Genomic DNA, 24,294 nt, shown 5'->3' on the forward strand with positions numbered 1-24,294 from the left:
ATCTCTGTGAAGACTTCCTGGATGGCTCTTTTTTTTAGCAATCACTGAACCTCTAGGATTGCATGATCCCGAAGACTGGGCGGAACATCTGGGATAGAGTGTTTGTCTTCTGAGCGGGGGAACTGAGAAAAGGGAATTTTGTAGCCCCTGGTTATTATCAAAAGTACTCATGTTTCTCTCGTGCTTGATTGCCAGGCTGCTGGGTACAGTTATAGTCTGTCCCCGACTGCCTCCAGAGGTGGACAGCCGGGCCTTCCGTCAGGAGTACTGGAAGGGTCTAGCAGAGAAAGCATCTCTGTTGCCCTGCTGTTTCAGACCCCCTCTGCCATGATGGCGGCGTTTTCCATTGTTGTTTCCCCCTCTGCCCCTGGAGGAAAAATCTCAACGTGTATCAGGCGAAGATCCCTGGGATTTTTGGAACCACATTTTTCCACTCTTCTGACCTTTAGGATAGGGTCTAGATGGAGTGGAAAATGGACTCCTACAGAAGAGAGAGTCTTGCCATCCTGTTTACACCTGGTAAGAGTTTCTTTTACCTGAGGCCCGAACAAGGACGAGCCATTGAAGGGGGTTTTGGTAAATGAAGACTTAAAAGGTTCCACAAATTGACAACGGCACATCCAGGAGTGTCTCTGCAAAGCTACTCTGGTACCTGCTGCCCTACTCACTCCATCTGCCACATAAGAAATGAGCCTCATGGAGGAGGTAACCACAGAGGTCAAGGTTTCAAGCTGGGAAGCTGCCCTGTTTGAACTCCATCAGCTGTAGGATCTTGCAGGGTATCTCCTAGCTCCTTCAGGAGATCCCTCTGAAGTAGTGTGAAATGAGAAGTAATTTAGCGACCTGAGAGTAAAGGTCACTGAAGAAAACATACGTTTCCCATACCTGTCCATCATACGAAACTCTTTGTTCGGCGGATGGACAGGTGAAGAAGTTTCCGCAAGTTCCTTCTTAGTGGCTGCTGCCACCACCATGGCATCAACAGGGACCCCTTTGGACAGGAAAGACTTATCCTCTGGAGCAGTAATAAATTTGTTAGGTCTCCTCAGAACTGGTTCCATGGTCTCTGGAGTGCTTCACTCATTTCTACTCACTACAGACAAAAGTAGGTCGAATGTCGGAAACACCCAAGAGGTGGAGGGTCAAGAACCAAATGCATCCAGGTAGACAGACACGTCCTCAGAAGGGGCTAGGGACTTCCAGCCACCCTTCTAAGGATTTCGAAGATGCCTGAAAAGGAGACATCCTCAGAAGGGGACTATGAGGACCCTCCCGATTCATCCAAGTCTGTATCCGAAGTGATAGACTCAGGGGAGTCTAGATGCTTTCTCTTACATTTCTTCTTCCGAGGGACCTCCTCCAAATGTTTGGGGGAGGTTTTAGAAGAGGTGGGATGACCCAGTGAGGCATCCTAGGACACAGGTTCCCTACGCTTGGAGGCAGGAGGAGGGGCAAAGGCAGGCACAGGCACCGAGGGGGAAGGAGCCAATGGAGCTGAGGGTGGAGCAGTCTCAGGAGACAGCACACTCCTTATCACCTCGAAGGCACCACGGTCCCGATTAAAAGGAGCTGCTGGCTCTGAAGAGCCAGAGATCTCCTTCAAACAGGGAGCAATGGCTCCGAGCTGATGTAGGAGTCGAGCTCACCTGCACCAAAGCTTTGAGAAGGACAGCATGGTTGGACAAGGGTCCGATGTCACTTCCCCCTTGCAGCCAGCGAGAGAGCTTCAGCGCCCAGATCCCTTGACGGTATGAGACACTGAGATCAGAGCAGTCATCAGAACCAATAAGGGAGAAGAAACCAGAGCCGACAGTTCCACCACCACGACCTCCATGCACTCCAGCTCAGAGCTCAAGAGAGTCAGAGGAGGAGTCAATGGGGAAGCTGGGAGGGCCGAAAGAGGCAATTCCTTATGGCCTGGGCTCGAAAGTAATTTATCAAGTGCCTGTGACTTGAGGAGCCTGCTGACCACTCTTTCCACGTCGTGATCCGAAAGTCTAGAGGACCGAGAGGAGTGTGAAGAGGACCGGTGACTGCCCGCTCCAGGTTGCAGGACAAGAGATTGCACCGGCTCCAAAGGAGGAGACCTGATCTCTTATGGGTCCGGGCTGGCTCCGAGGACATAGATGGAGCCGCCAGAGACTTAGCTTTGTAGGTGCCAATGCTGAGAGCCAACAGAGCCGAAGGCTTCTCAGTGATTTTTGTCTGTTCCAAACTCGGAACCGATGGCTTGGAGTGTTTCTCGGACACTTTGGCTGGCTGAGGACCCTGAGACAAAGAATCTTGAGGGTTCTTCAGGATACCACGTAAAATAAGCTTATTTCTTCTCTCCTGCAGGACTCTGGAACTGAAAGCGTGACAGATCTTGCAAGAGTTCTGCAGGTGAACAGCCCCTAAACAATAAACGCAACTCATGTGCCCATCTGTAAGGGACATTTTCTGGCAACTCGAGTCGCATTTTTTACACCCAGAGGGTTTCGAATCTTTAGACATGGTAAACATTAGTCAAGGAAATTTTCACAGCACCAGAAAAAAAAACAGAAAGCTATCAACTAACAGCACACAACAAGTAACTGCAACTAGGCTGCAACAGGTAGCTCAACAATAAAAAAGGAAAAACTTTTTTTTTTTTTTTTTTTTTTTTAAAGGGGGAGAGCCTCTAACTTAAACGGTAACTCCCCTGATGGGAGAGCCTCTAACTTAAACAGCAATCCCAGAAAAGGGTGAGGAAAAAAGGAAGAACCCTCTAATTTAAATGGGCTCTAAGAGGAAAGCAAGGCCTGAGGAGAAAAAGCGATGGCCAAAAGCACCACAACAAGCTCAGAAAGGGGTTATTAGACTAATGGGGATAATACACACTCTAACGAGTCAATACAACCACAAAAAAAATTAGAAAAATAACGATAAACAGAAAAAAAGCACAAAGTACTTAGCCTGAGCCAGTAGTAGCAATCTCGACGCTGCAAGCGGCAAATGAGATCTGGGTAGCTGCCGCTAGGCATGTTGGGGTAAGGGGTAGCCTCGAGCCAGTAAAAGCTCTCCATCTATAGTAAATCAGCAGAGTCGGAGCTGAGGATCGGCTCCAAACCCAACCAGCAAGAATGAAGGCGAGATGGGAAAACTAACATCTCAGAGTTTTAACATTTGTTTGATCTTGCACCTGGCGAGGAAACTACAGCAATAAAAGACATTATATATGCAAAATCTAGCAATTAACTCTGGTCTCAAAATAATAGAAGGAATTCCTCAGTCCACACATTATGTCTCCGAGCTTTGAGATCAAACAGTCATACAATGCTTGACTTATCAGCTTTCTTCCAGCAGAGTGCACTGTGGTTACATTTTTTTTTTGAAGTTCAACATTTAACACAGTTTTCTTACATTTAAGAAGATAAGCCTGTAGATTATATTCATATTTATAATACTATAGAATTATCTACAAAATTCTATCTAGCTAGGCTGGCAGCCTTCACGTATCTTCACAAGTAACTAAAAGCTTACAATATAAAATAGAAGGACTACTTGATCAGAATTTATTTGGGAGAAAAGGAAGGAATTATGTCAGACTGAATGTAAACAGTTGGATTGGGGATAATTTGAAAATAAAGTATGGTATAAAACAAGGATCTCTGCAAGCAGTATGATTTTTGCTATAATCATGAACACTATAGTAACGGAAATTAATAAAATTCCAAGAAAGGAAGGATAAAGAATGATGAAGGAAAATACAGTTGCCAATTATGTATGCTTACGCTGATGATACTGTGGTATTAGCAAAAAATAAAGCTGGAATGGAAAAAATTAATGGAAAATTAAGTACACAGTTGAAGGAAATTGGTTTAAGCATAAACAAAAAAGTAAATAATTTGGGTATGAAGGGGGATTAATGCTGATAAATCTGATTGTATGTGCAAACTCTGTGTAAGTATGTATAAAGTATTAAAAGGAATAATGAAAAATAAAGATTTGATAGAAACAAAGATGTATTGTAAATATAGAGAAATGTGTGAATAAATGGAAATGAAAAAAAAGAAGTAAAAGTGTTATTAATAAATAAATAAAAGAATTTTACAGCAAAATTGTATTGTGGAAATTAAAAAAAATGTGACAGAAAAAGAATGATATGTTAACATTATGAGATCCTTTTATTTGGTGGATCCATGGAAAGAGTTAGAAATAGATAAGAAGAAAGCAATAATGAGATACAGAAATTATAAAAAAATTAAAGAATGTAATGACTTTTTGTGGAGGATGTCCATAGGAAAATTACCAGTGGGGGCAAATATGCTACATAAGAGAAAACAGGATAGAATATGTAATAAATGCAAAGAAAGTACAGTTTTGTACCTACCATAAATGTAGATGTTCGAGTGCTAATACAGCTGCAGTAATCACAGATGGGTTCTCTGCTGTCAGGCGGTCCCTCGGTCGGCCGAATTCCAAAGTCTAGGTCCGGCGTCGGTTGTTGTCGCTTTCTCTCCTGACGTCAGTGAGGCCGAAGTATATAAGACACAGCCGACGCCATGTTCTTCAGTCTTTCTTGCCCCAGATGTCAGGTGCCCCCAGAAGGAAGGCAATACATAAATTATGTTTATATGTATAAACAAGTAATGCAATATAATCCAAAATCAGTAGTTGCAAGCAAATAAACCATAGAAGGATAACCCAGTCAGGTCGAATGATGAGGGTGTTAGACCCCATGCCTTTACCAAGTGGGGAAGGAGGGAGGGAAACCTGTACTGCAGCTGTATTAGCACTCGAACATCTACATTTATGGTAGGTACAAAACTGTACTATGTTCATCGTGCATACAGCTGCAGTAATCACAGATGGGTAGAGTCCCAAAGCTATGCACAGAGTGGTAGGTACTAGGAGGAACTGGGTTGAGCCAGAATGCCCTACAACACAGCAGTGGCAAAGCCTGCTCTAGTTCTGGAATATAAAGGCAGGTGGTAGTGTTTTGTGAAGGTATGTACAGAACTCCAAGTGGCTGCCTCCAAAATATCTTTGGTAGGAACTCCTCTGAGGAAGGATGTAGAGGTAGCTGTGGCCCTGGTGAAGTGTGATCTGATACCTGTAGGAACAGATTTCCCATGATAGGAATAACAAAACCGTATGCAGTGACCAATCCACTTTGAAATAGTCTGTTTGGAAACTGACTTCCCTTGAGCCCCTGCAGCATAGGACACAAAGAGTTGTTCTGATTTCCTGAAGGACTTTGTTCTGTCCAAATAGTAACGTAGCTGCCTATGGATGTCTAAAGAATGTAGCAGCCTTTCCCCTTTGTTTTGAGGATTGGGGTAAAAAGTAGGAAGGTGTATGGCTTGATTAAATGATTAAATGATGGATTGGTACGAAGGGAAACCCTGTCTTGATGGAAGATGAGAAAGGGCTGCGTCGCCATGCGGGCCTGTAGTTCCGAAACTCTTCGAGCTGAAGTGATAGCCAGAAGGAAGGCTTGTTTTCCAGGACAAATATTGCAAATCTGTTGAGGCAGCTGGTTCAAAAGGAGGCAATGTTAATTTTTCTAGTATGCAATTAAGATCCCAGGCTGGTATTGGTTGTTTCCTTGGTGGTCTTATATTCTTAGCCCCTCTGAGGAACTGTCGTAAGAGTGGGTGAGAAAATAAAGGAGGATCCGTGTTGAATTCTGCAGAAATGGCTGAGGCATGGATTTTTATGGAAGAAAATGAAAGTCCACTGTTCAGCAGCTCAGCTAGATACTGTAATATCTGAGGCAAGTTCAGTTTTCTACGGTCCTGGCCTTTTTTCTCATTCCAAGAGCAAAACCACTTCCATTTTGCGGAGTAAGCTTTTGTAGTAGATGGCCTTTTGGCCTCCAAAATGACATCCTGCACCTCCTTGGAGAGTAGGGTCTGTTGTGGTGTTAAGGAATTTTCCATGCAGCGAGATTGAGTGTTTTCAGCTGACTGTGAAGAGTTTTGTAGCTGTGCTGAGTCAGCAGAAGAGGCATTAGAGGCAGGGACCAGGGAGGAGTATGTGTTAGGCTCCTAAGGAGTGGGTACCAGTGTTGCCTTGGCCAATCTGGAGCAATCAGTATCATCTTCGGTCTGTCTGCTCTTGCTTTCAAAAGCACCTTGGGCAGAAGAGGCAGAGGTGGGAATGCGTAAACTGTCCATGTTGTCCAACTGAATGAAAGGGCGTCCACTCTCCAGGCCTTTGGATGAAAGGTCCTCGAACAAAACTTTTCCAATTGATGATTCCTGTGGGAGGCAAAAAGATCTATGTCTGGCCTCCCCCATGCTTGGATTATTTCTGTAAACACCTGAGGATGTAACTTCCATTCGTGTGGATCTGTCATATTCCTGCTTAGATTGTCTGCCAGCGTGTTTTCCAATCCTGGCAAGTACTGTGCTTGAAGTTCCATTTGCCGTTCCAGAGCCAAGTTCCAAAGAGTCATGGCTAGTCTGCACAAGGGGTATGAATGTGTTCCTCCTTGTTTGTTTATGTACCACATTACTGTGGTGTTGTCTGTTCTTATCAGTAATTGTCCTGGATGCAGGAAGTCCTTGAAAGCTGTAATTGCATTTATTACTGCTAGCATTTCTTTTTGATTGATGTGAAGGTGCTTTTCCTTTTGGGACCATTTGCCCTGAATGCACCTGTCCGTCATGTGCGCCCCCAGGCATAATCTGATGCGTCTGTTGTGATGACTTGCTTTGCTTGAGGCTTGCAGAATGGGAGGCCTGTGTTTGCTTGACATGCTTGGGCCCACCATAGAAATTCCTTTTGTAAACATGGAATTATTGGTATTATTGTTTCCAAACTGTGACTGTGTTGAGACCATAGGTTTTTTAGGTACCACTGAAGTTTCCTCATATGCAGCTTTGCACATGGGATTAAAAGAATGCAAGATGCCATGAATCCCAGAGCCTTCAGGATTTTCCTTGCAGTAAGCCTGGTACATTTTGCTAGTATTTTGAAGTACTGAGATAGTTGCCCCTGTTTTTCTGGTGTAAGGTAGGCCATCTGGGTGTTTGTGTCCAAGTTGGCACCCAGGAAAGTTATTTTCTGAGATGGTGTTAGGCTTGATTTCTGTTTGTTGATTGTGTATCCCAGAGAATGCAGTAACCATGTCACATATGCCAGATGTTCCAGAAGTATGTGCTTGCTGTCCGCTTGGATCAGGCAGTCGTCCAAATAAGGGTAAATTTGTATCCCTTGAAGTCTGCAATAGGCAATCACTGATGCCAGGCACTTTGTGAATACTCTGGGCGCAGTAGATAAGCCAAAGGGCAATGCAGAGAATTGATAGTGGATTGAACCTGCAAGAAATCTGAGGTATCTTCTGCAGTTTTGTCTGATTGGGACATGCAGGTATGCCTCCTTGAGGTCCAATGTTACCAGCCAAAACTCCTTGCCCAGCATGGGAAAAGCTGCTGTAATGTGAGCATCTTGAATTTTGGTACAAGTAGAAATGTGTTTAGGATGGATAAGTCCAAAATGGGTCGCCAGTCGGTTCCTTTCCGTGGCACCAGAAAGAGCCTTGAATAAAAACCTTGACCTTGTTCGTGAGTAGGTACCTCTTGAATAGCTCTCATGCTTATGAGCTTTGAAATTTGTAGTTGTGCCTCTGCCCTTTGATTTTGTGGCAGGTTTGGCATGCCTCTCAGTTTTGGAAGTGTGTGGAATTGAAATTTGTAGCCTCTGTTTATAATGTCCAGGATCCATTTGTCTGTTGTGACAATATGCCAATTGCTTGCAAATAATGCTAGCTTTCCTCCTAAAGGTGCTACCAGCTGAGACATGCTTGGCATGGAAATGAGGGAGTCATTGGGTTTGCTTCTTGTATTGTTGTGCACTGTCTTCGCCACCTCTTGGTGCTGGAGTTTGCCATTGTCGGCCTCTATATGATCCTTGTGATTGCCCTCTGCCCCTTGTGCGTCTGTATCTACCTCTTTGGGGCTTGTCAGTGGCTGGAAAGGACCAGTTTTTTGAAGGCCAATTTCTGCTAAAACATGGTGGTTGGACCTGTAAAAAGGCTTTGACAGTTTGCATAGATTTGGCTTTTTCTTCCATTTTCCGTAGTATCTCCTCAGCATTAGTACCAAACAGCACATCTTTTTGTAAAGGAGCATCTAGAAGTTTAGCTTTCACATGATCAGGCAAGTTTTGTTCCCTAAGCCAGGCATGCCTGCGAATGACTGATCCTGTAGCAGCCGCTCTACTTGAGGCCTCTAGGGCATCATAACCACATTGTAAGGTGTGTTTACCCACTTGCTCTGCACTATGCATCATATCCTGTAACTCCTTCAAATCTGGTTGTTCAGGTTGAGACATTTTGTTCCTTAATTGTGATAACAGGAACTGTTGATATTTAAGCATATGAAACTGACAATTTAAGGCCCTCATGGCTAGGGTGGCCGAGGTATATACCTTTTTTCCCCACCTTTCTAAAGATCTTGACTCTCTTTCTGCAGGGAGTGGATTCTTGGCAGTGGAGGCCTTCAATCCTTTGGGGCCTTGGCCTTGTGAAATGGTTTCAGGGTCAGCATTATGGCTTTTGAAGAGAAATTGGTGAGAGTTAGGTACTCTGTAGTACCTATCAGGTTTGACTGGTGCAGGAGGCAGAGAATCCGGGTTAAGGCAAGCCTCCGAATAAACATCATCAAGTATGTCCAAAACAGGAGGTATCGCCAGAGGTCTGTGTTGAGGTAACAAAAGAAATTCCCTCAGTCTTTTCTTGAAATCTGAAAAGTTTTGGCCTTCCCAATGGAAGTGTTCCCTCAAAGTGTGCAAGGTTTCCCCAAAAGAAAAATCCTCAGGAGGAGATACAGAAGGAATGGACTGCTCTGCATCCGAATCCTCAAAAGGGGAGTAAGAGTATTCCTCTACATCAGAATGTTCTGATAAAATGGATCCCTGATCAGAGGAGGGAGAATCTTCCTCCACTCTGGGTCTCTTGTCTGGAGGGGGTTGAGAACCCCTGATAAGAGTAATTAAATCCTCAGCCATTTTAAGCATCTGTTTTTTAGGCATGGGACCTGGAGATGGGCCCTGTGCAACAGGCCACTTGGGATGCCTGGCTGCTTTGGATTTAGTAAAGGCCTTAATAGAAAAGGAAGATGAGGGTCTAAAGACACCATGGGTGGAAGTGGACCTGTCCACATTAGTAGGCTCAACATTAGTAAAGGCTTCGGTGGTTGTAGTCTGGGAAAGGGCCGAGGTACCAGCGGTCTCGGGTACAGAGGACACCGCCAAAGGAGTGTCATCGGTAGTCAGGGACTGCAAAGGCGTCTCGCTGAGAACCAGACAACGTGTAGCCTGTTTTGGCGTGGTGTTGGCAGGGACCGCGGGCCTCGCGTGTCGGTCCTTGTCCTTGTGTTTTTTGGACAAAACGGTAGTCGGAGTATCCGACGACATTTTATAATCAAAGGCTTTACCAAAATAGTGTTGGGCGAACTCCGCCCGACGCTTAATAGTGCGTTTGTCAAAGGTAGCGCAAAAACGACAGCCCGAGACGTTGTGGTCTGGGCCTAAACGAGATATGCAGAGGGAATGGAAATACTTATGCGGTATTTGCTTCCCAAAAGAAATACAATTATTAACTTTTTCTGACATCGGTCTGAGGCAAGAAAAGTTTCCCCAACGGGGTATTAGCTTTAATGAAGACTTCGGTTTCCAATATTTCCGTAATTCAAGAGATGGCCGAATGGCACTTGTGAACTGCTTCTGCTTCGGGCACCACGCGGCAAAAAAGACTGAAGAACATGGCATCGGCTGTGTCTTATATACTCCGGCCTCACTGACTTCAGGAGAGAAAGCGACAACAACCGACGCCGGACCTAGACTTTGGAATTCGGCCGACCGAGGGACCGCCTGACGGCAGAGAACCCATCTGTGATTACTACAGCTGTATGCACGATGAACATCTGGAAACTACAGCGCATGTTTTTTAAAAGGTGAGAGAACTCAAAAACTGTGGAAAGAAGTATATAAACATGATTTGTTTAAAACTTATTTAAATTTTGAAATATTAAACATGGACGTGGTAGACTATGGGTTTTATCAGACTAGATCCTAGAATGATGCAAAGAAAATGGACAGAATCGTATTTTATGCAACATGGTTTATATGGAATGAAAGACTTAATGAAATCAGATACAACAGAAAACGGAGGTTGACAAAAATACTTGAAAATGTGGTTTTGTTTGTGGGTTAAAGAGTTGGGGAGAGATACTTAAAATGGGAATATCAATGTATTGAATGATGTTAAAATATGTAAATATTGTAAATATGTAAAAAATATGAATTTTATATATATATATATATATATATATATATATATATATATATATATATATATATATATATACACACACACACACACACACACATATATACAAATAAAAAAAACTACTCATCATTGTTGCCAGTGGGACCCATTTTGGAGAAGCACTTCCTGTTTCTGTTCCAGGCGCACAGGTGACCCAGATAAACAGGGATGCAGATGGAGAGAGAAGGAGATGATGGAGTGGTGAAAGAAATGGAAGAGAAAGCAAATACTGAGATTAGAGAATGTGTGCAGGATTCTGAATAAATGTTTCAAAGAAATCTGTTTGATGCAGATGAGTCAGCAAATGATGGCTGTATAATTACAACCCTCCAGTCAGGATGGTTGTGGGATGATTTACTTAAAGAAATGGTGGTGCAAAGTAAGCCAGAAAATGAAGGACATGTTTCCTGTGGGGACATTATGGAAAAAATACAAAAGGATGATACAGGGACAAGCCTGAAGAATAGTGGTGAGATGGAAAAGAAAACATATGCAGAGAAAGTAAAAGAAGGCAAAAGTGGAGTAGCAGAAAGGAAGGCAGAGAAAAAATAAAAAACGGATGGGGTAAGGATTCAAAATAAAGAAGACAAATCAATGGAAAGGTATGAAGTGTGGGACAATTTAATAGCTCCTTTGGGTATAAAAGCACACGAGGTAAGAGCATTTATTCTTATTAAGAGAGAGACATTTTGTGACATTATATTACAGATACTTTTTTCCAATGGAAAATGTTCTTGAATAATTTGAAAATAAAATCGTCTGTAACCCATGGAATGTTTATGTACAATTTTGAACAAAGGCAGAAAGAGAGACTTTGAAAGGACATTTGAGAACTTTATGTAAAGAAGTACTGGACATTGCAAACGTTTATGACAAAAGGGGGTTATGGACTAGTGGCTAGGACTGTAATGTTGTGTTTAAAACAGAAAAGGAAAGAATTATACATATACCAAGCATAATAAAAGTGGAGTGGAACAGGGGTGTCACAAAATACTGGGGGCAACCCAAAGCATGTTTTTTATGTGGAAAAGATGGGCATTTGATAAGTAAGTGTGACAAAAAATGTTATACTTGTGGAGAAATGGGGCATCATGCAAAAAAATGTGAAACAAAACATTATAAATCTCAAAAATTGACATTTATGAATGGATTGCAAAAATGAAAATAATAGTAAGTAAAAAGAAAGAAAATGAACAAAGAGAAGAAATATGTTAGTAGTAGAAATAGAAGAAAAAAATATATGAGAAAAAAATAATAAAGAGGACACGGAAAAAGGTTTTGAAATATGAGGTGACAAATTAGGAGGTAGTAAAAGAAAAAATAATTCTACTGGTAAAATGGTAAAACAAAAAGAAAATTTAAAGGGATAAGCACAAAAGAAAGAAGAAATGAAATAGATGAAAAATAATATCTCCAGCTAATGATTGGTGGGTGGTATAATGGTTAAGGTGTTGGACTGACAGACACAAGATATATTGTTTGAGTCCCACACCTTTGGCAGCAAAATTGGCTAAGATTAGAATGGCCTATTAAGAAAGATAGTCTAGTAGTTAACTATGAACTTATGAAACCAAGAATCTAAGGAAAAGAGAAAATGAAAATTTTAGAGTGCTTTCTGTAAATGTGAGTAGTATTAGGAATACAGTAGGAAGAATAAGGATTTTTGAGTGCTGTAATACATGTGATGTACAAGTAATTATATTAGAAGACACAATGTTTAACAAATGAAGAAAGATTACAAACACAGAAACTATGAGGGAGATGATCTGAAATTTGGGAAACATGAAATGTTCTGGAATAGCTGTATTCTGTGGAAATACAGTAAAGATACTGGATGTAATTTTAGCAAAAATGAAAGGATTAGCCATTGTAGATTTAAAATGGAAATAACAAGTATATATAACATTATATGCCTATACTAATTGTAAAAAGGGAACTTATTCCATCAGATTTTAGACTGTAATGATAAATATGAATATTACAACAGCAGGAGACTTTAATTGGGATTTAAGATACAAGTGTAAAAAGAAAGGAAATGGTACAAAAAAAATATTAGAATATGTGGCAAGTTAAAACTTTGGGACACAAATTCATGGACCTACAAAAGAGGTATGTAAAGAAATGGAATAGATTATTTTATAGTATCAGAAGGTTTAGTTAAAGGAGAAGGGGGGGTAGTTGAAACATAATTTTTGATCATCTTACAAATATGGCTATACATAAAGGAAAAGAAGGGATATATAAAAATAGGCAAATGAATAAAAAGGACAAATGCAAAAGCATGGAATGAAGAAGGAAAGAGATTAGTAACACAGTTATGGAAAGATCATATCACTTTAAAACATTCTATAAAAACTGGTTTGAATGGTAGATGATATTTAAGGAAAATATAAAAAATGTTTTTACAGTGGCACTGTGATGTGAGAAAAGTAAAGGAAGAAAATATAAAAGAACATATAATGATGCACCCGAAGATTTAGAACATAATGACAGTGTTTTGACAAAGAAAAAAAATATATGAAAGAAATCAAGAAAAAATACAAGAATTGTTACCAAAGCAAAGATATTTTTACAAGGAAAAAGAGAAGAATTGAGTTACTTAAGCAGCTTAGTAAAGGAAGATGGTAGTATAATGAGAAAAATAAACAATGTAAAAGGAGAAATATAAAGAACTCAGGAAAAGATTATAAATAGTGTAGTACAATATGTACAGAAATGTTTAAATAAAAATAAGGTAGTAAACAAAAACATGGAAAGTAAAAAAAAGTTAACAGAAAAAGAGACTAAAGAGTTGGAAAATGAGATTTCTTTAAATTTATTTATTTGACATTTGTTGACCAGGATAGCACGACTGAGCTAAAGCCCTTTTTCAGCGGAGGCCGAGGGAGAAAAACTACCAGTAAAATACAGATTAGTAAATACAAAGTACAGTTTTGTACCTACCATAAATGTAGATGTCCGAGAGGTATGCATCTGCAGTCCTTACAAATGGGTTGTCCTGGCCTCAGGCAGCCCTTTGGTCGGCCGGATTCCAAAGTCTGGGTCTGGCCTCGGCTGATGTCGCACTTCACCCGACGTCATAGCTGCAGTTCAGCGGGTATAAAGGCATCAGCCGACGCCATTTTCCTCAGTGTTTCTTGCCCCAGATGCCAGGTGCCCTCTAGGAAGGCTAAATTTGGATAAATGCAAATGTTTCCAAACAATAGAGAGCAAATAGAAATAAACATGTATATACATATATACAAACAAATACACCATAATAGTTTCCCCCAGCTAGCTACAAGATGGGCAAATACCCTAGGAGTACCACAGGGGAAGGAGGGTGGGTAATCCTGACTGCAGATGCATACCTCTCGGACATCTACATTTATGGTAGGTACAAAACTGTACTATGTCCTTCAAGGATGCATCTGCAGTCCTTACAAATGGGTAGAATACCATAGCCAAACTGGGGGAGGAGGCACTAAGGAGGCACTAAGAGTTTATGGTGTAGTTAAGATCCCTTGCAAAACAGCAGTGGCAAAACCTGCTCGGGATCTGGAGTATAAAGGCAGATTATAATGCTTGGCAAATGTATGCACGGAGCTCCAAGTAGCAGCCTCTAAAATGTCTTTGGTAGCCACTCCTCATAAGAAAGCTGTAGTAGTGGCTGTAGCCCTTGTGGAATGAGGTCTGATGTTTTCTGGAGTTGCCTTTCCATGAAAAGAGTAACAAAATCTAATGCAATTTCCTATCCATTTTGAGATTGTTTGTTTTGAAATTGCTTTTCCTTCCATTCCTGTGGCATATGCTACCAGAAGCTGGTCAGTTTTTCTATAGTTCTTGGTTCTGTCCAGGTAGTAGCGCAATTGTCTGTGTACATACAAGGTATGCAGCAATCTTTCCCCCCTGTTCTGTGGATTGGGGAAGAATGTTGGTAGGTGTATTGCTTGGTTTAAAGATACTCTGGAGACCACTTTTGGCATAAAGGTAGGATTAGTTCTCATGGACACTCTATCCTGATGGAAGATAAGGAAGGGCTGTACTGCCATTAATGCCTGTAATTCAGAAACCCTTCTAGCTGAAGTGATTGCAAGCAGGAATGCAGTCTTCCAAGATAAGTACTGTAATTCTGCTGTTGCTGCTGGTTCAAAAGGGGAGTGTTAACTTTTATAACACAAAGTTCAAGTCCCATGTAGGCAATGGTGGTTTCCTTGGTGGTTTTACATTTTTAATTCCTCTGAGAAACTGTCTGAGTAGAGGTTGAGAAAAGACTGGAGGATCCATGTTGTATTCTGCTGAAATTGCTGATGCATGAATCTTAATGGAGGAGTAAGACAGACCATTGTGGAAAAGCTCTGCTAAATATTCCAGGATGTTAGCTATGTTTGCCAATGATGCATCTACTCCTTTTGTTGCACTCCAAATGAGATATCTTTTCCATTTTGCTGAATAAGTTTTTCTTGTTGAGGGTCTGCGAGCCTCCAAGATAATGTCTTTAACCCTTTGAGATAAATCTGGGTTATTTTGTCTTATGCAATGTTCCAGGCAGCCAGCTGCAGTGTTTTCAGGTTTGGATGCAGGGTTTTGAAGTTGTTCTGTGTTAACAGTAAGGAAACTAGGGGCAGAGGCCATATTTGTTCCCGAGACATGCTCCTCAGTAATGGGTACCAATGCTGCCTCGGCCAGTCTGGAGCTATCAGGATGATCCTTGGACGGTCTTCTTTGATCTTCAATAGCACCTTGCGCATCAAAGGAAGAGGTGGGAATGCATATGCTGTCAGGTTTTTCCAACTGAAAGATAGGGAGTCCACCTTCCAAGCAAGTGGGTGGTATGCCCTTGTGCAGAATTTTTTCAATTGGTGGTTGTGTGGGGATGCGAATAAGTCTATTTCTGGTAGTCCCCATTTCTCTGTAATGGATTTGAAGATGTCTGGATGTAACATCCATTCGTGGGCATCCGTGGTAGTTCTGCTTAGGATGTCTGCTAGTATATTTTCTTTTCCTGGTACAAATATTGCTTATAACTGAATGTTAAAGCTCAGGGCCACATTCCAGAGGTCCATTGCCATCCGGCATAGTGGGTATGAATGTGTGCCTCCCTGTTTGTTGATGTAACACATAACTGTGGTGTTGTCCGTCCTTATCAGCAATTGACCCTGTCGAAGAAATGGTCTGAATTGCCAGTTTTACTGCCAGCATCTCCTTTTGATTTATGTGTAGGTTCAGCTGGTCTTGAGTCCATAAGCCTTGTATGCACTTGTCCAGCATGTGTGCCCCCCAACCGAGGTCTGAGGCGTCCGTTGTGATAGTCTGGCTTGGTTGAGTGCTGTGGAAGGGCAGCCCTTTGTTCGATTGACAGGCCTGAGCCCACCATTGGAATTCTTGCTTCAGGCATGGAATTATTGGAATTTGGGTTTCTAGGCTGTGCTTGTGCTGAGACCATAAATTCCTTAGGTACCATTGTAACTTTCTCATATGTAGTCTGGCATGTGGAATCAATATTATGCAGGATGCCATGTAACCCAGGGCTTGCAGGACTTTCCTTGCTGTTAGCTGGTTCTGCTTTGCTAATGCCATGAAATAGAGAGGAAGGTGCTTCTGTTTTTCTGCTGTGAGGGATGCCATTTGATTTGATGTGTCCAGCTCTGCACCCAAGAAAGTTATCCTCTGGGATGGTATCAGCCTTGACTTTTTTATATTGACTGTGTATCCCAGGGCTTGCAGTAGATGAATGACCTTTTTCAAATCTTTTTCTAATTTGTTTTTGTTGTCCACTTGTAACAGGCAGTCGTCCAGGTAAGGGTAAATTTGAATTCCCTGAAGCCTGCAATGAGCAATTACTGATGCCAGGCATTTCGTGAATACTCTGGGCACAGTAGATAAGCCAAAGGGCAATGCTGAGAATTGATAATGCTCTGATCCTGCAAGAAATCTGAGGTATCTTCTGCAATTTGGTCGTATGGGGACGTGCAGGTATGCCTCCTTGAGATCTAGAGTTACCAGCCAAGACTCCTTGCCCAGCATGGGAAGAAGCTGCTGTAGGGTCAGCATTTTGAATTTTGGAACAATGAGGTATGTGTTTAGAGCGGACAGGTCGAGAATAGGTCTCCATTGGTTTTCTTTTCTTGGCACCAGGAAAAGTCTGGAGTAAAATCCTGCCCTTGTTCCATAGACGGTACCCTTTCTATAGCTCTCATCCTTAGTAAGTGGTGTATTTGTTCTAGAGCTTTTGTCTTCTGATTTGGAGGTAGGTTTGGCATTCCTCTCTTCCTTGGTAGAGTATGGAAGTGAAACCTGTAACCTTCCTCTATTCTCTCTAAAATCCATTTGTCTCCTGTGATGTGATGCCAGTTTACTGAAAATAAGGCTAGCTTTCCGCCTAAGGGTGCTTCTAGTTGTTCCCTGGTAGGCGGTCTCAGAGCCAAGTCACTGTGATTGTCCTGTGGAAGTGGTGGTGGCTGGATCTGTGGCAGTACCGCTGGTTGTTAGGCTGCCACTGGCGTCCCCTGTAGGCACCTCTGGATTGACCCCTGCCTCTTGGGCCTATTCCTGCCTCTCTGAGCTCTGGAGGTGTCTGGAAAGGACCAATTCTTGGAAGGCCAGTTCCTACTAAACCTTGGAGGCTGGACCTGTAAGAAATCCTTGACTGTCTGGACAGATTTTGCTTTCTCTTCCACCTTCTTCGGCACCTGCTGTGCAGGGGAGCCAAACAAATTGAGCTTATCCATGGGAGCATCTAGGAGCTTTGATTTAACATGGTCTGGTAAGGACTGCTCTTTTAACCATGCATGCCTTCTGATCACTGTACCAGTCATAGCTGATCTAAAGGAAGCCTCCAGTGCATCATAGCCGCATTTTAAAGAATGATTACTGACCTGCTGAATGTTATGTACCATTTCCTGAACAGATTTTTTGTCTAGTGGTTCAGACGAGGACAGTTTTTTAGTTAACTGATCTAACATAAATTCCTGATACTGAATCATGTGGAATTGACAGTTTAAGGCCCTAGCCGAAAGACTAGCAGAAGTGTAAACTTTTTTACCCCATCTCTCTAAGGCCCTAATCAGGAGCAGTACAAGCATCATTAAATGCATCATCCACAACAGTGAGTACTGGAGGAATGGCTAAAGGCCTATGCTGTGGCAAATGCAAAAAGGTCCTAAGCCTTTTCCTAGAGTCTGAAAAATCCTGGCCCTGCCATTGAAATTGTTCCCTCATAGCATGCAAGGTTTCCCCAAAAGAAAATTCCTCAGGAAGAGAGGCAGAAGGAATGGAGTCTTCTGCATCAGAGTCCTCATAAGGAGAATAAGGGCCCTCTGGAGGGTTTGTATTATCTGAATCATCAGAGGAGTAATCTGAAGAAACTGGCTCAGGGGGCTCTGCTCTAGGCCTCTTCTCTGGAGGTGGGTGGGAGGCCCTGTCATGGTGAGGTTGGGATCCCCGGATCAAAGAAATGAGATCCTCTGCTAGACTAAGCATTTGAGAACTAGAGCTAGGCCTGTGAGAGGGGGTCTTAGCAGGCACAGATTTGGTAGATTTTGCTGCTTTAGCCCTGGCAAAGGCCTTAATCGACATGGATGCCGGGGGCCTAGCAGCTCCACGTGGAGGAGTAGATATATCTAAAGGTATAGTATCAGATAAATCCTGTGAACCTGCAAGAGCAGGTGGGATTTCAGTAGCAGATTCAGCCATGCTGGATGAGGCCTCGGTAGGAGGTAAGCTTTCGGCCGAAGGAAGAACCGTGGACTCGGTTTCAGCCGAAACCGAGACATTCGCGGTTGACTTAACTGCGGTTTCGGCCGAAACCGCGGACCATGAGTGTCGGTCCTTTTCCTTACGATTTTTTGTTAATTGCGAAGTCGGAGTTTCCGACGGCATATTGTAAGCAAAAGCAGAGCCGAAAAACTCCTCAGCAAATTCAGACCGACATCTAAGCGTCCGTCGGTTGAAAGAAGCACAGGCTAGACAAGCTGCTATGTCGTGGTCTGGGCCTAAACAAGGTAGGCAGTAAGAGTGGAAATCTTTATGAGGTATTTGTTTCCCACAAGTTAAACAGTTATTCACTTTTTCTGACATTAGCTGAGGCAAGAAAGAGTCCCCAACGGGGTACTTAGCTTTTTAGAAGTCTTCGGTAGTAGTAATCTCTGGTTCTGACCGACCGGCACTTGCGAACAGCTTCTGCTTCGGGTGCCACGCGGCAAGAAAGACTGAGGAAAATGGCGTCAGCTGATGCCTTTATACCCGCTGAACTGCAGCTATGACGTCGGGTGAAGTGCGACATCAGCCGAGGCCAGACCCAGACTTTGGAATCCGGCCGACCGAAGGGCTGCCTGAGGCCAGGACAACCCATTTGTAAGGACTGCAGATGCATCCTTGAAGGACATCAGTACAATATTCAAACATTACAGATATACAGCATAATGACATGTCTATTTTACATAGTATTCTTTTGATCAGGGGTACAAACAAGCAATATAAATGCAGATGTCATATAATGTATGTACAGATAAGTAAATAAATGAGAGAGACAGTTACAATATAGTGCAAGGAAATGATCCTGTTAGTAAATAGGAGTGTGAAAAATAAGGTGGACTGCTGTTAGTATTTTGTATTTAATGAGAAGTGGAAATGTTGTATATGCAAGGATGGTAGGGAAATAGGATTAGAGAAGGATAGGATAGATAATAAGTGGTCAAGATGGGAGGGGAAGGTTATGTAAGAAGGGAGGTTAGAAGAAGAGAGTAGAGGAGCAGAATAAGGAATGCGCTGAGCTAAATGGGAGTTGATAAGGTAGGAATTAAGAGAATGTATGAGAAGGAGAATGAAAAAATAGGAAGAAGAGGATAGGGTAGAGGTAAAAAGATCATGGAGGATTTTTGCAATGACATCCATGTAGTATTTAGTTAATCTTTTAAAGCTTTCTTGAATTCATGAGTCTGGTTGATTTTTCTTAGGGACATGGGAAGCTTGTTCCATGACAGAGTCAGTAAGTAGCTGTAAAGTGTTTGTCCATAAGATCTTTTGGGTTTATAAATTTCTATGTGATACGGATCAGAGCTCCTAAGAGTTCTAGGTGGGTTTACAGGGAGACTAAAGGGGAGATGTCAGGGCAGGAGAAAGGTTTGTACAGGATGGAATGAATGATAGTAAGTTGAGAAAATAGAAGATGGTGAGGAAAAATCTAACCGGTTTAGTGTCTTAAGAGCCAGACAGTAATGAGATTTAGATGGTTGGATTGAAGCAAATCTAGCTACTTCATTAAATGTGGTTTCAAGTTTAGTGAGGAGATCGGACTGCAAGTTAAGATTTGTGAACTATAGAAGAGATTAGGAAGAAGGTATGAGTGGGAGAGACTCATTTGATAGGAACTTTTCATTTCTATACAGTAAGCCTAATTTTTATGGGTTTTCTTGACACAATGGAATACATAAAGGTCACATTTAAGTTGGTCATCTAAGATGGCACCAAGAAGTTAGGTATGGGTTTCAACCTTAATGATTGTGTTGTTAAGGGATGTAAAGGTGAATGTAGATTTGTGGTGTAACACTGATTTAGGGAGGAAAAGTAGAAGTTTAGTCTTTTTGGGGTTCAGTATAAGTTGATTATTGAAGAGACATTTTTCAATAAGTTGGAAAGATTTTTGTGCAAGGGTATATAGGTGAGAGAGGTTATCTGAAGTGGTGATGACTGTGGAGTCATCAGCATAGTGCATAAGGGATGATTGTGGACAGGAGGTGTAAAGGTGATTTATAAAAATGTTAAAAATTAAGGGACCAAGTAGAGATCCTTGAGGGATTCCCATCTTAATTCTGAGGAAGGGGAATGAAGAGGAGAGCAATTTAACAGCTTGTTATCTGTTGTATAGATAGCTTTAAACCAATAAATAGTAGCAGTCGAGAGATTAAAGTGAGAGAGTTTGGAAAGGATAATAGGGTGAGAGATAGTATCAAAAGCTTTGGAGACAAGAGACCAGCTTGTTATTGTCTCTAGCTAGGGTGATAGAGTGTGTAAAGGAGATAAGGGCTGTTGTGGTACTGTGGTGGGGAAGGAAGCCATGTTGTGTAGGTGAGAGTAGGTTTTCTTGGATAAGATAGTCTAAGATTTGTTTATGAATGCATTTTTCAAAAATCTTTGAAAGAAGAGAAAGTATTGCTAAAGGCCAATAGTTAGAAAGATCAGTACGGTTTCCACCTTTGTGAAGGGATATCATATAGAATGAATGGTTAATGAGGACATAAATGGGATAGGCTATAGAACTGGCAGCAACCTTGAGAAATAGTGAGGGGGAGGTTATCTATTGCTGTGGAACAATGTTTTAATTTAAGAAGATTTTGATGTAGTTTTTAGGAATTGGTTTTAGTGTGAAGGGATTATTAAGTTTAGGAGGGATGGAAGAGTTGTAGGGTTAAGTGGAGTTTGAGGTTTGTATAAGTTTACTAACTGTATTGATTCAATGAGGAAGGTTCTCCATTTGGGACAGTTGTCAAAGAAGAGATGTACTCAACCCTAGTTGCTATGATTTTGACTTATCTTCCAACATTAAATGAGTCAGATAAAATATCAGGACAAGTAAATATAGATTCAGATACAGGAACAGACTTAAAATTTGCATGTCAAGAGAGAAAGAACTCAGGGGAGTGACTTCTGTATATTAGACACCCAGCTAGTGCTTGCATGACTGCTGAGTTTTACTGCCATCCAATACTCAGGGCCCTTAAGCACTTTACAGAAAAGTGAGGCCATGTTTTTAAGGCCTGACATGTGAACATCTAAGGGTAATTGAGATCAGTGTCAAAAATGTTGTAAGGTAAGAATGCCATCTACAGTTCTTTTACTTCCTTTACAAAATTCAGTATTTCAGTTACAGCCGGTTTACATTTTAATTTCCATTTGCCAATAATTGTTTTTTTGCAGCCAACAGCTTTAGGCAATTCAGATCTTGTGTCTCAGCTCAAAAGAATAATTTCCTTAGTTACACCTATTTGCTCTCCCATTTCTGACAAAGTAAACTGTAGTGAGTTTTTAAAATCTGCTAACTTATTATACTCTCAAAAACATGTTCTCAATTACTTCCCTCTTTCCCATCACAACTCCAGCAATTCTCTGAAGGGCTACAAAAATACCTAAGCAAAAACTCTGAATAAAAAATCCTAAACTGTCTGGACTTTGTTGCATACTTGGGAGCCATACAGACATCTTCCCATTGTTCCTTTCCAAAACTGCCTTTCCAGTCTCTCTTCCCAATCTTTTCAAAAATTTGCATATTGATTTTTATAGTTATCATGCAATAACTTACATGCCCTATGAATTGCCCTTTTAGCAGCAGTTCCTCTTCTACAGTCAACCAGAAACTCTACCAGAGATGGTCTTTCACTTGACATTCCCCTATGCCCTTCTCTTTGCCAACTCCCTGATATTAATCCCTGGTAGGGAAGGCAGTCTTTAAGCTGCAATCCAAATTTCTTTATGGTCTCATTCCAATCTATCCCATTGCCTTCTCAAGTTACTTGCTCTCAGTACCTTGGTTCCTTTGCTAATATTCTCCATTAAATTCTAGCCCCTTCTTGCAGTCATCCTACAGGCAAAATCAAAATTTTCTATTCCAGTCTTAGCTTATTTCTTTGAATACTTTCTGCTAAGTTATGCATATAATATCACTTTTAATGTCTCCAAATCTTTTGGGTTTCTAATACCATGATGCGAATGGACCCCATTTCTAAATCAAAGTATGATTAAAGTTCATGAAATTAGCATTGTTGCAATCTTTTATGACAGCCAGAAGTGCTCTTTTTAGCACCGGTGATATGCCTAGTAATGACTCCTTCTGCAGTTTGTATGGAGTTACATGTACTGGTAACATATCTAAATATGACTGTAGATTCTTTTTTATAAGACCTGTTGCTCCTACTACTACTGGAACTGTCTGGGTACCTTTCTTCCACATTGCTCTAATTTATGCCTGCAAATCCTGATATTTAATGACTTTGTCTCTATCTCTCTGTACGCAAGACACTGTAGTCACTGAGTGTAGCAATTTCAATTATCAATACTACTTTTGTCTTCTTTTCATGGACCACTACATTTGGTTTTCTTGCATCTATTTTTTGAACTGTTTGTAATGGGTGATCCCATGTGATGTACACCATTTTCGATGATGCTTTGTGGCTCATGTTTTCAGTGTTTTTCAGCTAATTCAATATTATAATGTCTGCACAATTCCCAGTGCAACAGTCTTGCCACATTATTATGCCTTTCAATATACAGTCCTTCTACCATTAGTATGTCACAACCAACAACAAGGTGTATAACTGTTTCCAATTCTGTTTTTCAAAAGCTATATTTGTCTATTTCTCCCACATGTTCAATGGACTTTGTAAACCAACATTTATATAGTCCACTATCTTGGCCCGCCAATATTAACCTTTCATCTTTTGGTTTGAATTAGTCTCTCCTTAACCATTCCTGTGTTCAATCCTGTTCAACAGGAGGTTGTTCCAGGAGTTTTCTACACTTGCAATTGTATTTATGCATTTTCCACATTTCTTGCCTTTTCATCTGATTCTTCACATTACATACTTTCTTTTGCTTTTTGCCACATTCAGTTGCTGCTTGATTTTTATCTACTTCAGGTTTAATTTCCATTCTTGCTCTACTCAATATTATTCTGTTAGAGTAAGCAGGGATGTCATCTTAGATTTATTCTCATGTTTCAAAACTTTCATTATGTTTGGGTCTTGTGAGGTTAGCAGATATGTATGCAGTCCCACGATTGCAGATCTATACATGTAATCAATTTCAAGGAGGCCCAAACCCTCTTCACAACAAGGAATATATAATCTTGGCATGCGCTGATTTTTATAAATCATTTGATGTGCATGAAGCATCCTTCTTGTTTTCCTATCTAATCTATCCAAAACCTTTTGGAGCCAATCACTCCAAAAATGTAAGTTAGGACAGGAAGAGCAAATTGGTTTATAGCTTGAACTTTGTTCCTAGATTTCAATGCTGTTTTCAGGATTAATTTAAGTCTTCTAAAATATTCCTTACTAAGTTTTACTCGCATTTGTTCATATTTTACTGTTGAGCCTTCATCAATTCCAAAATATTTATGCACTCCCTCTTGCTCAAATTCTTTTAGATCACATTCTTGTCCCAGATTGATGTATGTTTTTTGGTGCTGCAGCTTTCCTGATTTAAAGGTTGCTTTTGCACATTTATCAAGACCAAATAACATTTTTATATAATCTAAAAAAAGTTTTGACAACCTGCCGCTGTGCTTTCAGTTTCTCATCTGATGAGCTGGTGTTATTCTCCTTAAGGATCTGCATCCAAAATCCTACTCTCTCTCCTTATTTTTTGAATTCCCCACAAAGCATCTGTTTCCATTTTGATTTATAACTTTCTGCTTGTGTTATGTATATGAGCCTTAACTGAGTAGCTTTGAAGTAAAGTTTTACAATCCATATGCAATATATTTGTGCAAACACCTGATTTTAACCTTGAAATGCTGTAAAGTTTGCTGCAAAGCAAAACACAAAAATTGCACTCACCATCAGCATCTCTATGTCACAATTCTCTGACACTACATTTACTTATTTATTATTTATTTATTTGCAGTTGGTTTACCAGAATTGTCCATTGGGCCAAGATGAACCCGTTTTCAATGGAGTCCTGGGGAGAAAAGCTCCAATAACAAGGTTAATAGGTTATACATTAGATTACAAAAAATTACAAATGATGTAGCTTAGAGCATGAAATTGCAAGTAGTATAGGACCAGAAACAAGGGTAACATAGGTTTTTAGGTTAGATTACAATATTTACAAGTGATACAGCTTAGAACATAAGGTTACAAGTAGTACAGACTGGTGATGAATGTTACAGAAGATACATACTAGAAAAGAAAACAGTGGAAAAAGTACATGTCAGTGGATACAATTTGCTGATTTGCCCTTATGTCACTTTATATTAGGAATTAATATATAAAAAGGGGTGTTTTCCCCCCACCTCTTCTTAA

General features: G+C 41.0%; 1 protein-coding gene across 3 annotated transcripts in view; it reads right to left on the reverse strand.

The window, feature by feature from the left end:
- Positions 1-24,294, reverse strand: part of XAB2 (XPA binding protein 2) — a 1,020,149-nt gene that overhangs the window by 332,723 nt on the left and 663,132 nt on the right. The gene's annotated exons all lie outside the window — the stretch shown is intronic.

This window comes from Protopterus annectens, chromosome 9.part0 (assembly GCF_019279795.1).
Source record: "Protopterus annectens isolate FY-2018-M chromosome 9.part0, PAN1.0, whole genome shotgun sequence".
Classification (NCBI taxonomy): Eukaryota; Metazoa; Chordata; order Ceratodontiformes; family Protopteridae; genus Protopterus; species Protopterus annectens.